Below are 13,844 nucleotides of genomic sequence, written 5' to 3' on the forward strand. Positions count from 1 at the left end.
AGATCAAAGACTAGCACTTTCAAATCAGCGGGTATTCCTAAACTGAGTTTATACAATATTCTAAACTGTTGCAAAGCTGACTGTTATTTTCTTCATAAAAAGCTGGTATACTGATATATCTATTAAATAGAGGATGAAATGTGTACAATCTCTCATGGTAGCCCTGTCACCTTATGCTATAGTTGTGCTGACCTTCTTATCCCCGCTAATAATGCAGATTATTAGATGCCTAATAAGAAGCTAGGTCAAAATTAGCTTTTTATGGACTGTTTAAGAGAGTTTTGCTGCACTTAATTGGTCAGCTCTGCTTTGTTAGTGTCTTTCTGGAAGCAGATCTGGATTTCTGCAATTTATCACAGGGTTGCATTGAAGGAAAGCTGTAAATCAAATCAAGGCAGGATCCCTTATAATGCTGAATCTGCAGACATTTCTATTTAAACCAGTGAACTGATCTGCTAAGTTCTTATATTTTAGAAGTCTTGATTTAGTGTTTTTTTAAAGGAATGGTAGACAGAGCTTTTTCAAAATCAAGTCCTGGTTTTAAGAAAGTGCCATCCTTATTACCCTGAACATTTCTGATCTTAAGATGGATCTGGAGACTTCCTTAATATACTGTATAAAGAGGGTAGGTGGGCTTGTGTTGGAATGCCATTGATGACTAGGGGAAAAACAGAGAAGCAAAGATGGGATATGAGCCTCTCTGATTCTGCCTGGTAAGAAGAAGAATGGAAATCTGCAGCAATCAAAAGTTGATAGCAAGGTGAAACTGTAAAGAATGTAAATAGAGTGGTGTGTATGTTAATGGTTGTGTTAGCTTTGCTGGTGGAATTTTTTATATCATAAATATCACAAATGGATGTGATGAGAAAATACTTCTATAGTTTCTTAAATGGTTCCCCAATGATTTCCATGTTAATTTATAATGAATTGGATAAAATGGTAAAAACTCAACATCTGGAAGTTAATTTAAAATGATTTTTAAAGAACAAATAGGAAGACACAACCAAGTAGGAAGCATTCTTAAGAAAAGACTGAAGAACAAAACTTGACTATATATGTGCATTGGTAAGACGCCAATGACAGATGATGTGCCAGAATTCATATATAGGGCTACAAAATGATTTCCCTAGAATAGGTAGGAATTAAATAAGTATACAAGGTGATGGTGGCAGTAAATTAGGGATTTCTTTACAATGGATTCATAGTGAGATGATCAGTAGCTTGAAACAAGTTTAGTTAGCTTTCATGTGTTTCTAGAAAGTAAATTCCTTCCTTCCTTCCTTCCTTCCTTCCTTCCTTCCTTCCTTCCTTCCTTCCTTCCTTCCTTTCTTCCTTCCTTCCTTCCTTCCTTCCATTCTGTGATTGGTCATGTTTTCTTTTTGACATTTCACTTGGAAAGAGGGACAGCTGAATAGGGGAATACAGACAGCCTGGAAGTGTAGAGAGCTATCTTGAAATCTAAAGCTCAGATTGGTGAAGGATGCTTAGCATACTTTTTTTAGCAAAAAGAAAGTGAAAAGAAGTATTATACCATCTGCTAAATGAAAGTGACTAGCTTTTAAATACATAAAAGCATAAGCATCATGGGAATTCAAAGTGCCCAGAAGTGAATCCCCTCCATTCCCAAAATCAGCTCAATTTATTCTTGCTGCCTCTTGCATGGTTACAGAGGACATAAACCACTTTTCCAACTTGATGCCCTCCAGCTGTGTGGGGCTTGCCTAATTCCCTGTAACTTGGACATTAAATTTAAATTCCCTATTGAATTACTGAATGTATACAGGGGATCCAGTTATTTATAATTCTCAGCACATATTAAGATTATGGGCACAAGCTCCTGTTCCTCTAATTTTGTCTCAAAATGATTTGTTAGCAGTTTTCTAAGGTCACAACTTTACGATGGGACATCCTTCTCAACTACGGCTCATAAATAAAATTGTCAAAGTCTGGAGTTGTACATTTGCCATATTATATGTGAGATGTTTTGGCAAATAACTGTGATGATGATGTGGCAGAGACTTCTTGAGTACTAGATGGCTTTTTAATAATGGCCTCTTTTGACTATATCACGACAATTTGACTGCCTTCTTTATATATTTGGTAGTAACAGATTAGTACAGAGATTGCTTCGAAGAAAATATGTAGTAGCTTTCACAAAACTATAAACTTAACACAGGAAGGGGCAAGGAAGAAACTTAAGATTTCCCTGTCTTGACTCTCTTGGGTATAAGATGGTAAATTAAAGAGAAACCTGTCAGGCTTTCAATATTCTGTTACTGTAGTCTATAAATAGAGTTCTAATATTTATTGTAATGTCTGTTTCTTGATTTGGTCCACCTTATGTCAGCTAAAAAACAAACATGTCACTTTCTATGCAGTGGTGAGTTCATTGGATATGTTCAGGAGATGCATTGGTCTGTATGCTTTAATTTTAATTCCTGATATGAACAGGAGGTTGAACATATGGCTTAAATGGCCTCTTTCCTCTCCATGATTTTTGATTGCTTGGGAATAAATATGATAAAAAGAAATTAAATCCTTCTGGTATAGTTGTTAATTCCTTCAGATTAGTTAAATCTGCTGAATCTGCTTCAGTCTCATAGTGCTTTACAGAAGTAAAAGCATTGGCAAAATAGATTTGAAACCAATTATATTACAGAACGAACCAAGCAGGTGATAGAGTGCTAATTGTTATCTTTATCTACCATTCTCTTTTTGACCTCTCCATTTTCTCATGTCTGACTCCTTAATGTACCAAGTTGTCATGAAAGTGATAAAGTGATAAAGATGTATTTTTAACTTTTCTCCCTTCAATAAATCCATGCTTGCAATGTATAACATGGTATCTGTACTACTTTCCCACTAATATATGCATTCACATACAAAGCATTCTCATTCATAGTTGGTCCCGTATGCTTCTGGAGTTATTATACTCTGAGAAGCACAGAGCCGAAGACACAAGTCTGAAGATGATGAATGAGACTTCATCGAAACGTTGCCTAGATACTTCCAATCTTACGCGGGAGAAAACCCGAATAACCAAAGATCCACATACAAATACCCGCGAGAACCTCAGAAAATATATCTATCTATATCTATATCTATATCTATATCTATATCTATATCTATATCTATATCTATATCTATATCTATATCTATATCTATATATCTATCTATATATCTATCTATATCTCTATCTCTATCTATATCTCTATCTATATCTATATCTATCTATATCTATATCTATCTATCTATCTATCTATCTATCTATCTATCTATCTATCTATCTATCTATCTATCTATCTATCTATATTCTTAAGTTTTTGCAGGTACTTACATGTATGGTATTCAGCTTTGTTCGGGTATTTTCCCATGTCATTATAGTTGTGCTTTTAAAGTTGTAGCAACGTTTCGGCAGAATCTCATTTGCCATCATCAGGCTTCTGTATTGTGTTCGTCTGTGAGTCAGACTTTTACAGTTGTTTCAGTTTTAAATTTGGGGCTAGCCTACTGCTGTGCCAGAATGGTTTTTTCTTCATCCTAATTGGTTGGGAGTCTTGGTCTGTGTTTATTGGTCTTGGAGTTTGCTGTGTTCTGCTTGATTGGTGTTTCTAATATCTTCTGTCTGTTTTGTAGTGTTTTTTGATTGGCTGGCAACATTGTGTTTCCTGTATTGGAGGCTTTTAGTGCAGCTTGGCTTCGGGTAAAAGGACGGCTATCATTTATTAGGAAGCTAGGTTTCATCTGGCACAAATGATCCTCCCCTTGCTGTTGTACTTACCTTGCCAGGAGGCTTCCCTGATGCCCAGTAGGCAAAAAATGGGATGTGGGTGGTGCTGCGAGTCTCCCAGCACCCTATTTTTGCTTCCAGGAGGCTTCCTTGAGGCCCAGTAGGCAAAAAACAGGGCACGGGGTGGTGGTGGTGTGAAAGCAGGAAAATACCACCTAGCCACACCCACCTCACCACACCCACCTAGCTACACCCATAGAACCGGTAGTAAAAAAATTTGAATCCCACCACTGCAGCTCAAGTTTGAGACCTGAGCTCCACACAATGGGGTGAGATCCAGTCCTCACTCCAGCTCCTGCCAGCCTAGCAGTTTGAAAGCATGAAAATGCGAGCAAATTAATAGAAATACTTTGGTGGGAAGGTAACATCATTCTGTGACATCATGCTGCAGAAATGTCTTCAGACAGTCCTGGCTGAATGGCCTTGAAATGGAGATGAGCACTTCTCTCTAGAGTTGGCAACAACTAGTGCAGTGGTGGGATTAATTTTTTTTTACTACCGGTTCTGTGGGCGTGGCTTGGTGGTTGTGGCAGGGGAAGGATACTGTAAAATCTCCAGTCAGAGGTGGTATTTGCCGGTTCTCTGAACTACTCAAAATTTCTGCTATCGGTTCTCCAGAACTGGTCAGAACCTGCTGTTCAGAACCTCTGAACTAGCAGAGTTAAATCTGTAGGGACTCTTTTACCTTTACCATTTTATGTCTATTATAGAAGTAAAGAAAGCATGCAATTTCTTTAAGAAGGTGCAGCATAAGTTCAGCATACCTGCTCCAAAGCATGTTCCAGCTTTGGGTCCTCACATCCATTGTAATGCTTGATTAGTAATGATTAATAATTGCTTGTAATCCATGACCATTCCTTTCAAATGTCTGCATAATGCAGTGTTTTAGCTTGGATAAATCCCATTACTTGTAGATTCTGTAGAAAAGGATGGATGGAGCAGGGGAAAAGAGAGAAGGAGAAAACAAGGTGCCCGAACTCCAAAGAAATCGTTAACACATCAGAGCCTTTTTGTCTGAGCAGAGCTTTAATCAAGCATCACATTAAATAGTCTTGGTCACAGATACCTAATAAGCAGATCACAGCCTCTTGGAATAGAGCACAAAGCAGATTGTCACATATAATAATCCCAATTGTGCTTTGATAAAGGTTCTCCCCCTCCTCCCTCCCTCTCTTTCTCTGCAGGTAGTTAGAAAAGTCTACAAGATTCTTTTAGCATTCAGGTGCAGTTCTCTACTTACAATGCTGGCATCACATTTAATAGGGAAAGAGTGGGAGATGGAATAAAAAGAGGGAAATAAATAAGAAAAGGGAGTTAAGCAGCAATGGAAAAATATTTTTGAAAAATATTCAGTTGGAGAACAGAGAGACAAAGCATCAGCTTAAATAAAATAATGAAAAGGGAAAACCAAAGACTTTCTTCTATAGGAGAACTACTATGATAGAGGATGGAATACACACAGGAGTCTTGATCTGTTAGGTTTCCTAATTTGGAATTTTTCGAAGGGACAGAACTGTGCACTCTCTGTGCAGTTGTTGGAAGATAACATCACAATGACTTAATTAAAGTTTAAATATTTATTATTTCCACAGGAGCTTTATTAACCCAGTCAGAATGTTAAAAAGAAAAGTTTTCTCTAGATACCTCAAATACCAAATTTATGAAGGCGTAAGCTTTTGTTGCCATATTAAAATGTGTTAATTTTTAAAGGACCATATGATTGTTTTTTCCTTTTTCTTACAACATGCTAATATATTTACACATGTGGAATAAATAGAACACAAGATTCCATCATACCAGATGTAAAATGAACAGTGGTGGTGGTGATGGGGTGAACAAATATGGCTCCTGATGCTGAATCTAGAAAGGCTGCCCTTCATTCCCACTATAGTCCTAAGCTCTGTCTAAAACCTTCAGGATATCTAACAGAGTCACTAAGTAATCGCAGTTGGTACCAACAACTCTATCGTTAAGCCCTGCAGTCACTAAGTTGAAAAATCATGTGACCATAATAGGCTAATTATGTCACTTCACATTTGGTCATTCAGTAAACTATCAATGACCATAACTTGCAATTTTACTTCTGCTTCCTGAATTAACTCTACTTGTTAGAAGCTGGTTGTGAACCACAGATGGCAATCATATGACCATGAGATGCTGAGAAGTCATACATGCAAAGATTGTTTGCAAAAGTGTTTTTTACACCATCAAAACTTTGAATGGTCATTAAATGAGGCAGTTGATAAATGAGGAGTACCTGTAGTATGTTTCTAACAGATTCCAGACAGAAACCTTTCCCTTCACATTCCTTCTTCAGAGTGCAACTAAATACAGTCATCTTAGCTTCAACACTAACCAGATAGTTCCTCTCTCTTCTGCTTTATTTACTTTCTAATGTGATGAAAACCTTTGTAGAACCCCAGCTGGAAATCTAAGATAGTTTTCTCTCATTTGACATTTCTGATTATTATCATTTTTATCTTTTACTTTTCTATATTGAACAAACAGAAAACAAGTTCATAATCTGAATACTCCTAATATGATGATTTGTCCTATTTCTGATTTCCAATTATTTCCATCAGAAGTAAAAAGCAAACAAATGTAGAATGCTTTCTACCACATTTTGTGCAACCCCCCAACCTTTTTGCATTTCTTTGGGCTCTAATCTAAATATTTTTTGAAGAGCTGCAGGATAATTGGGCAGATAGTATTTCAACCTTCCTTCTCCAGTTCTTCATTTGGAAATGGTCATTTTGCCACCATCTCTGTAGAGCCATTACTCTTTTTTCCTTGAAGATGGAGCAAGGGATGATGGCTGGATTCAGGGGCATCTGCAGTGTAGGGTAAAAATCATCAAGAGGTTGACTTTGGTGGTAAGATGGATGCTTCACCTGCTTTTCATATGCAACACATGCTGCACAAATATAAAATAGGCAGAACTTTCAGCCACACTGTCAAAGCTGACATCTTGACTGTTTTGATCATATCCTGTGCACATTGTAGTTTCTTCCCCAAACCCCAAAAACTTTAACCTTAGACTGTATACTATTGACCTCACCCCTTTCCTAAAAGGTCTGTAGGGGGCGTGCATAAGCGCACCAACGTGCCTACCGTCCCTGTCCTATTGTTTCTCTTATTCCTCTTTTATTTTTCTTATATGTACCCATTTCATGTATTCACAACTATGTATACACTTATACTTATTATCTTGTAAACAATTGGCAAATCAAATAAATAAATAAATAAAAATAAAATAAAAATTGTGCTCATTTTTCTGCTTCTCTATTAGCCAGTCACATGGATTTTATCTTCTGCTTCTTCCCCCTCTTTTCAATGCCTATGAAGTAGCCATATAGTTAGAGAAAACTACTGCAGAGAGGAAGGAGCTAAGATGGAGAAAAGCCAATGGCCAAATACCTCTATTTTTTTCCTTATCCTGAGCATCTAACATGGCAAGACCATGGATGGATTTTGCCACTTGTACAAGACAGAGCCAATATTCCTCTCTTCTGGCCCTGCAGTTTCTTTGATGCTTTCTTTTCACTGTTTATAATTCAAACCGCTCTTATTCAGCTTTCAAAGATGATGTAACATACAAGAAAACATTAGGCTTTAGTGTCTCACTCCTTTTAAAAATAGTGTGGGCTTCTGTACAGATTCTAGCTGTTCTTGGATGTTGTCCAAGAATGGAAAAGGGTTTCTTCCTTAGATTCAGGGTGCCAGGCAGCATCCAATCAACCAGTGCCACACAACACGCAAGGCTTCCTTTGCAGCTTATTTGATGCACCTGACAACAATCTCGAAGGTGCCTTTGTGCTTGCTATTTTCAAAATGTAGAGACTGAGATACATTGTGTATGGTCTCATTAGAGCTAGTTACTATAACATTTCAAGCAACAGTCAAGTCTTATATAAATAAACATAATCAAAAGAAAGTATAATTATCTGGGGCTGGTACCATGGCTATGAGAAAATAACTTTGAGCTCAACCTAACACAGTACTGTCATGAGGCAAATCTCTTTTTCCACTGGAGAGCATAACACCAAACATGTCACTGGAAAGAAAAATAACAAAATAGCACCTCACTTATTTTGGCTATGTCATGAAGGAGAATTCACTAGAGAAATCAATTATGTTTGGAAGAGTTTGTTTGGAACCAGGTCTCCAAAGAACATGGTGTTTGGACACCATCAAAGTTGACAAGCCAGAGTATAGAACAACTAGATGTGGAGAATTGCCAAGAGTCAGACATGACTGAATGGATGCTGTCATCATCATCATCTACTCTCACTTGTATGTCATTCTTCCTCTCAATGGGCTGCTTCTTTGGCATGGTTTACAAATATTGATCAAGTAAGGCACAGCCTCTGCTAGTTTATTTGTGTCCCACTTATCTGCAAACAGTCTTCATTAACTCAGAAGAATGGGAGGTTGTTAAAAAAAAATATGAACATTGCTGCAGACACCAAAGGAGAATAGCGCTTATGGCTATAGATTTTATTTCCTTTATATCTAAGTCACATGTCACATTTTTCTTATAATTGGGGTTTTGTAATCACAAAGACTGCCATGTGAAGTGGAAGAATGGTGTAATGGGGATATTACCATCAGCTACTTTTCTTCTTGCAAAAGAAAATATATGTGTAGTTCTATTTTCCCCCAAACAGGTTTCTAATAGAAAACAGCTTGAGGTGAAAGGGTTAAGTATACGCTTCCATTTCAGATTGCAATCTTTACAGTTGCATTTTATAAACAAAACAAAGGAAAATGGTGAGCCTTAGTGTCCTCTATTTTTTAGAAACTGTTGTGACCTCTACATTTTATCTTTTGCAGAGAGAATGTCCTGTTTATATTTCAGGATAAAAGAGGTTCTGTTGGAGAGTATTCTTCAAATCTTTTGCTTAAAATATAAACTTAATTTATTACTTTATTTCCCTAGGAAAGACTGAAATATGACCAAATCATTTTAGAATCTGCACTTAATACCCTTTTAGCTCTCTTTCTTTGATTGGTCACTTGTATTCTGCAATTTGTTTCAAACATTGAGATATTCTGCATTTGGTCTGGGGACTCCTTACTTCATTTATGTTTGGCTTATAACTGGTTATATTTGGACCATTGGCTGACACATTGTAGAACATTCCATGAAGAACCATAATCATCTTCTTGAATGGAAAATATATCATAAAAATAGAAGAATATGAGGTGAGACAGGGATGTTGTTTCAGGGATGTTGTTACCTTCCATAGCATCCAAGAGGGAAGTTATAGTGACTGAATAAGTCTTTTCAGTAATCTTCATCACTGAGATTTATGAATGCCTGCCGAACATACTGCCAATGTAAAGTGCACTATAAATGTTAAGTGACGTAAACCCCCTCTGGTGCTAAATCACTCTAATTCACAATTCAGTGTGAGACAATTGTAATTAATTTAAGAGAGCTATTTACCGCTTCATTGATAAGAACTTTTAATACTGTACTGCGCTTCCATTCCAAGACTGTGCTTCAGCAAGCTTTAGGCTAAGACATTTCCCCACTGAAAGCTTGTAGGTTTCCCTAGATAAAAATTTCTTTATATCACTTCAGCACCAAGCCATTGCTGAAGTGATATAAAGGCTGTCTTCATTACTGTTATTTTGGACACAGCAATGATTGGTTGACTTGAAAGAATGTTATAAGTTGCTAGTGGAGAAATGTAAGTCTTCCCCACGCAACTGGGTAGGCCAGTGTCATCTGTTCTGATCTATGGTTCCATTGCCATCACTGCTTTCCTCTTTTATTAGGCTGCCCTTTTATGTCATTTTCACCTGGCAAACCAATATCTCTTGTGAGTACTGAACAAGAGATGTAAGAAACTGATGTTGCCCTGACTTCTCCTCTACTTGGTTGGCCCAGCTCTTTTTCATTTTCACTTTTTGTGGAAACACTTAGACTTTTCCCTCTATTCCTGTTATGTTGGCTGTTTTTTGGGTTTTTTTTTGTGGTCTTGGCTTATTTTTATTACAGCAATTTGGTTTCGCACAGTGATACAAAAAGTTGCTTAAAAACTCAGCCCCACAACTATATACATAGAAGATTGGTGAGCACAGGCCCCGTGAACAAGATTCCCACCAGAAGCAAGGGATGGAGATGGTCCTTGTGCATCCTGCAAGAAGAACTGCATCCAAAGCATTCCCACCGGTGACAGGAAGCTGGTGCTTCACTTCATGATGGTGTTTGCGTTCATGCTCTTCCCACTGCCACTGAGCACAATGTACGGCGGGGTGTTGCTAGAGCTCATCTTCTTCAAGAGCGCTTCCTCATCCAGTTTCTTCATGCGATGTTCGGTCTTCATCTTCTCAGAGCCTTTTTTAATTCACTCTTCCCCTTTCAGTTATGTATTTTCTGAACATATGGTAGCACATGTTTGGTGACAATATTATCTGGATTTGCTGTGCCATTATCTAGATGATGATTGGTGATATTCAAAAGTTTTTGTACTTTAATCAAAGATTTATTGTGGTCATAAACCAGCACAAATGCAACTAGACCCAAACTGGGATAGGAGAACAAATAACAGTGTTTCTCCTATCTTAATTTCATTGTATTTATTGTTATTGTTGTTCTCTGCCATTTTGTTAAGATGAATTTTACTGTTTTTCACATAATTAATACCTAAAGACTTCCTCAAGTTAAGTTCTGCTCCTGGTGACTTCACAGATATAATCACATAATTTTTCTTAACAACAATATTGAAATGATCTGTAATAGCCTTCTATTAGGATTTTGTTTCCTATACACCTGGGATTTCTTGGTTGTCTCCCAGCAGGTTAAAATTTGATCGTTAGTTTTGTGCATTAATAGAACGAAGCCCATTCAATTATTTCAAAAACTTCCTTAAAACCAACAAGTATGAAAATTAACTGTTTCAAGCATGATATTTTCATAAACTGGACTGTATAGTAAGTGATGTGTGATATAATTGATTCAACTTGTTCTGTTCTACAAGTACATATCTATGTACAGCAGCACTGACATAACATTAACACTCTCTTCACTCACAACCCATTGTATTATCTGTTAAACACCAATTTTTAGAATATTTTTGTTTTGAATAGTTTTGCTATTCAGAATACTGAAGAAAGATCTCCAATCATTTCCAAAATATCCCATTGAGAAATGCCAACTACCTATCTTGCTTAACATAAACACTGGCCAGCCATAACTTAGTACGATTTTGCTAACCGAGTTAATCTAAATTAATTATATTCAATGGTATGATTGACCAATTATAATACAGGTAGACTTTGGCAATTGGGACTAGAGTTGTCATTTCTAATCAACATGGTCATAAAGTGTAATATCATGTGACAATATTGCTTAGTAAAGGCAGTTCTGGTTGCCATCGTTAAGTGAAGACCACATGGATTGTTAAGTGAAGATGTCATATGACCATGATTTTTGTGTCCTCCTGGCTTCCTCATTGATGGGAAACCATTAGGGAATATTGGAAATCCTAGTTACATGACCACAGCAATGTCATAATTGTAAGCTGGGCAACAAATACCCAGATTTTGATCACTTTATTGCAGGGGTGCTGCAATGGCTGAGATTCTAAGGGCTGGTTTTAAGTCTACCTTAGTCAGTATCCTTGTAACTTTGAATGGTTGCTGAATGAATGGACATAACCTGAGGATTTCTTGCAATGACCCTTAGTCTGGATTTTGAAGGTCATTTGATAATTTGGGGTTAATTGCTTAAGCAATAACTTTGGTTCTCCATGAGTAAAATGAAATAGGAGTGATCTATCTCAGTCAATGAAAAAAGATATTACCTACTCAGAAATATAAAGATTTAGGTTGGAGCATCAATCTAAATATTGTCAATAATAATGTATGTTGGAATAACTGCTATGGAAATGAAGTCTTGGTTATAAATTTTATTATGCTTCATAATTAATTAACTATGTGGTCTCTAGGTATACAAATTCATACAAACTCAGGGCTTTTTCCTAAAAATTTCTTTCAAAGTTCTCCCTGTGAATTTTGATGGTAAATATTCTTCGGATTTTGTTCCCAGCTGAAAATTTCTTTAGGCTTTCTGCATATCTGACATTCAATTATATTTGGTTTTCAACAGTTGACTATTTGTTGGTATTTTGCAGTAGCAGACAGCTGATGCACTGAATTGACATTCAGTGATTCTTAATATTTAAAAATATTTGGAAAACCTATATTATGCTCTTTATCTCCTCATGTTTCATACTGCTACATCTCCACAAAAGATTCCAGGATGTATTTTATGGGATGACTCCAATTCTTACAGGCACAATTTTAGGCACAACATTTTCAGTTGTGCATTCAGAATGCCCTGGAACACACCTTACACTTAGATGTTGCTATGTATTGGCATAGGATATTAGTAGTGAGGGATGTAAGAACTCCACCTCTAAGGGAAAAAAAGTGTGTGTGTATGGGTGGGGAGGGATTCTCAATAGCTTGCAAAGAACTCAGAGTTCTTTGAAAGATGCCCATTGCTATATCATATTTGATAATATTTGATTATGGAAATGTTATTATATTAATATTAGATACTATTTAGTACGTAATTTTTTCTGAGACAGTGTTTGATAAAAAAAAACATATAATGGCAATAAATATTTAGTGGTGGGCAAGTTTTTTGATATGAGAATTAAAGTACAAACCGCTCAATGGTAGCAATTAAGAGGATCTCAGATTGAAAACGTCAAGTTATATTTTGGTTTTTTTTTTTTTTTTTGTTCAGAAGCTTGAATAAGAAATATCAGATAGTTATTTCAAATCAATAAGACTTTTAGAAACTAAAAGGAAGCTAATATTAGTCTGAGTTTCCTTTAATGTAGGTCAATATAGAAGTAGAGATTGTATATGTAGAAACGTCATGATTCCCTTCTGCCTCTTTGGAAAAAAAATGTCAACGGCAAAATAAACAAGCAAAAAATAGTCAAGACAGTGGGCTAAGTTGATCTCACTGCTGAGATCAACAAATCAGAGTTTCTAAAGTTGAAACTCAGAGGGCACGGTTTCTAATTTTTGTGACAGCAAAACAATTGTCTAGTTACTCCCATCATAAATTGGGGTAGATTTCTGGTCTGTAATAAAGGGACAATGGGAAAAAATGCTCTCTTTACCGAGCTTTAAAAACTTTTCTAACCACTGTCAGCAAACTTTTCTAACCACTGTAATTGGTACCAGAGCTGACTTATAAAAATGCAGAATCTGGAAGAGGCTGCAGCTACTGAGTGATAATCAATGAAGCCTTCCAGTATCCTTATTAACAGCCATAATAACATGAGGGACAGAGAAGGATATCTAAAGTGGCATTCATGCAAGTGGGAACTGGTTATCTGCCAGTTGACTTTTATAAAAGAGGCATCTGGAGACCCAGGCCACATGCAGGTTCCAAACCTCTCATTTTATGCAGCCCATGGAGCCCCTTTTGATTGAACCTCCAGAAATTGGTTAGTCTTTTCTACCTACAAACATACAAAAACCCGATGTATGCACCTTAAAAAGAAGAAATTCAACTGAAGGGGGAAAAAAAAGCCCAATTCATCCTTAGGATATCTGAGGGACCATCTCTTGCTGGTCACATCTACCTGACCCATTAGAGCGAGGAGGTAGGGAATGCTGCAGGTCCCATCCCTGAGAGAGATATACCTGGTGGGACCCAGAAGAAGGGCCTTCTCCATGGTGGCCTTCTGGAACACCATTCCCCCAGAGATTAGAATGGGCCCCTCTCTAATACTCTTCCAGAAAGCACTGAAGACCTGGGGAACCCAAAGCGGGATGGAGCTTGTGTAATCTGCTGTCATCAGGGTATGTGTGGGGGGGTGGGGGTTTGGGTGTGTGTGTGATTTTTTTTATTTTTCCCCCAGATTTTGTTCTACTGTACTTTTTGTTAGTTTCTTTGTTGTTTTTGTTTTGTTTTAAATATGGATTTACATTCTGTAAGCCTCCTTGAGTTGCCTTGAGTGAATAGGTATAAATTCCATAAATAAATAAATATTGGCTCTCATTTATTTCAGCTAATTGG

General features: G+C 36.9%; 1 protein-coding gene and 1 long non-coding RNA gene across 2 annotated transcripts in view; one reads left to right on the forward strand and one right to left on the reverse strand.

Annotated features, from left to right (window-relative positions):
• The window catches only part of GRM4 (glutamate metabotropic receptor 4), a 360,805-nt gene that overhangs the window by 127,317 nt on the left and 219,644 nt on the right, over positions 1-13,844 (forward strand). The window lies entirely within an intron of this gene.
• The window catches only part of LOC148131178 (uncharacterized), a 75,741-nt gene that overhangs the window by 4,083 nt on the left and 57,814 nt on the right, over positions 1-13,844 (reverse strand). The gene's annotated exons all lie outside the window — the stretch shown is intronic.

The sequence above is a fragment of the Notechis scutatus genome, chromosome 3 (assembly GCF_049901735.1).
Source record: "Notechis scutatus isolate UNSWTSFEM ecotype Mainland chromosome 3, rNotScu1.2, whole genome shotgun sequence".
NCBI classification, from domain to species: domain Eukaryota; kingdom Metazoa; phylum Chordata; class Lepidosauria; order Squamata; family Elapidae; genus Notechis; species Notechis scutatus.